Source organism: Amblyomma maculatum, chromosome 5 (genome assembly GCF_055883805.1).
Source record: "Amblyomma maculatum isolate TAMU_Amacu chromosome 5, ASM5588380v1, whole genome shotgun sequence".
NCBI classification, from domain to species: Eukaryota; Metazoa; Arthropoda; class Arachnida; order Ixodida; family Ixodidae; genus Amblyomma; species Amblyomma maculatum.
Window position 1 is genome coordinate 127,320,200 of NC_139348.1, and position 3,036 is coordinate 127,323,235.

General features: G+C 40.3%; 1 long non-coding RNA gene across 1 annotated transcript; it reads right to left on the minus strand.

Annotated features, from left to right (window-relative positions):
* Positions 1-463: 463 nt before the first annotated feature.
* LOC146189499 (uncharacterized) lies at positions 464-2,769 on the minus strand. The gene is made up of 3 exons (XR_014707301.1): positions 2,681-2,769; positions 1,802-1,852; positions 464-666 (listed from the first exon to the last, which is right to left on the minus strand). It is a non-coding gene; the product is annotated as an uncharacterized LOC146189499 (long non-coding RNA).
* Between the last annotated feature and the right edge of the window lie 267 nt (positions 2,770-3,036).

Sequence of the window (3,036 nt, forward strand, 5' to 3'; positions counted from 1 at the left end):
CTTTACTGCTGTTAAGTTTAGGAATGTCTATAAGGCACTCCCATCCTTTTGGTTAAATGATGAAAAAATTGGGTTCTAGTGTTAAAATGAATGATTCTGTTTTGCTGCCTAGTAATAACAGCTATACGCAGCTCTACTACGTAGTAATAACAGCAACAATAAAAACAAATCACTATGAACATATTTCACCAGTGTACTAGACCAGATGTATTGCATTCATGCTGTGTGCTGCGTGCAGGTATATCTTTCTTACTGCTTTACTGCTTTGCGTACTCCGCTATTTCTGCAAATGCCTGTAAAAGGATGAAGTGCAGTTCGATGTTTGTTTCAATATTGCTGAAGTACGTATGTTCTTAAGTAGTGAAATTGAATAACAAGAAACAGAGAGGTCGTTTTTTTTTTTTTTTCAAAATGCTGGTGCGAGGTTTACTGCTAGCTCGCTGTGTTCAGGTTTTTTATTTGTGCGTTTTATTTGGCACCGTACTCAAATCTACTGAGGTGGACCATCGAAGAACAATCGCGCCACGACATCAGAGGCGGCTCGAGTCTCTTCGTCTTCCACTCTACCTTCATTGGCTTGATCATCGAAAAATAATCTCTCCATGACGTCGGGGACGGCTCGAGCCCTCTCGTTATCTGCTGTGACAACAGCTGATATCAGGGTCACTGCGAATGAGAACACAACAAAAACAGATCAGGCGAGCGCCGCACTAGAAAATAGCATTACGGAAAAACGCGCGCTTTGGTTTTATTTGCACAAATTCTCATTCGAAGTAGGCTTAGCGAAGTTGTCCAGCTAGATACGTATAAATGACTTCATAACTTCATGCCTCAAAATTGTTTTCGTCTAAAAAAAGAGGGCCCCAGGCATCAAAAAAGGACTCTTGCAAACGAACTTCAAAATCATATATATATATATATTTTATTGTTGACCCAGGCCAGAATCGATAACTAGTTTGCACTATCGAATTGTGAATAAATGTTGATTCGACTACTGGTCGTATAACATATTTGACCTGAGGCAAAATTAGTTATTATTATTAAACAAAGAAACTGCAACAGAAAATTAGCACAAGCAATCTGAAGAGATTTACATCGTGAAACGCCGCTAGACGTTATGTTGCCCCACAGAAAGGTGCAGCTATGATTTCTACTGAGCGAACATTCCAGTGTCATTGTTTCACCGTACTCTTTCTTGCCTCACTACAGGAAATGCCTGGAGTACTCTCTAACCAATCGGTATATGAGAGAAACTGTGTTAGGTAACGAGCACGAAAGACGTTCCGTGATTTTATTGCACCTAAATTGAAATATTCAGCAGCCATCTAAGACTAAGTTGCATAAAATATCTTCGACAAAGCACTCTAACAGTAGATAAATCTTCAGCATTTAGGTCACCAGATTTAACTTCATATAATAAAATATCTTGGTGAGAAAGTCTTACCTCCAAAGTCAAGAAATCTATGTCAAATGCTCCTGTTTACACTGCACCGTTATGCCATTATGTCTTCTCTAAACGTAATAACCACCTTTAGCCTTCATGAATGAACAGAACGCGCAATTTACACTTTGGTGTTTGAAAATTTGCAGGCCGGTGTTTATGTGTGCTTCGCCACGGTGATGTTTCACACGCTGAAAATAATATAAATTTTTAATAGCGCAGCTTTGTATTAATTTGCAAAATCAGTTAAGCGGACTATTCAAAACGGGAGGCAAGATTAAAGAAATCTTTGACTCCAAATTCAGAAATCATCGCCTTCTTGAGAAAACACGTATAATTTTTTGAAGGAAAGATACTTACACAGAAGAACGACCACAAATTGCTGGTCCGCGTTCCACTTCATGTTCCTCCCTGCAGCAGAGAAGAACAAGAAATAAATACAAGAATCGGTTATTGGAAGAATCTCATGAATAACCTGAGATTATGCAAATATCATGTGAACAGCGCTTTTGTAAAGCAAGCAAACGTTTGAAAATTTTGTTGCCTAAAAATTGTTGACTGATATTTTTGTCAGTCGATTACCACAATTCTTGCGAGTTGACAGAAATATCAACATGAGTAAATATGCTTGACACAGAGGGCGACATGGACACCTCTTTTCTGGTCGCACATATGCTGTGTTTGTGATTCAGGTTATAATGAGAGGAAGATGACAGCACAGCAACAAGCACTGAACGAGGGTTGAGCGTGAGGCGAGCGAACATTTCGAGAAGGAATACAAGTCCCCTTGTCGAAACATCAGCTCGGCTTGCGAACTCAAGCTTCTTCTCAACCCTTTTTCAGGGCTCTTTCAGACTGTGTTTGTGAAACAGGGCATAGATTATTTCAACGAGAAAGCTTGGATTCAGATATGGAAGATACACATCTGACAAAATACATGGGCGAAAATTTCGTTTTCGTGACGTCGTCCCTGTTCTTATGCTAATATCGTTAATACTGTGCACAACCAGCCAGTCCGACTAAATGCTCTTTAAAGATTGTGCATCTAGGTGGCCTAGAGGCACATAACCTTTTAAGGATTCACGACAAATGACTGAGAAGAAAAGAACACCCTAATTCTGATTGAGAATAGCGAAAAAGGGCTGTAGTGATGAGAGAAACGTGTTACAGAAAAAAATATATTGAAATGTTAGTTCTGGGTAATTCACTTGCTCATGATTCTAGGCGCTTTCCCAGTACCTGTGTGGGCTTCAAATGCTGCTCTCAAACTTCAACGCTGACTGCACGCTCGATGTAAAGCTGTCACCGAGCTTCGTGCTCATCTGCAGCTGCTCCTTAGATATAACAGACGCAGTGCACTTGCACCGGATGTGAGGCGCTACGAACGATCTGCGAAAGCAGAAACGAAAAAAATGATCACTAACATTCTTGAAATTTTGTATCAGCACCGGCTGTCGCTTGCCGGATGAGCGGAGCTAATAGGTCATACTTTTCACCAGATGTGCAACAACGCTGCTATTTGATAGAATAATGTACGAGAGGAAAATGCGTTGTTTTCGGTTTGGAGACCATGCAATCTCGACATATCTCAGCGC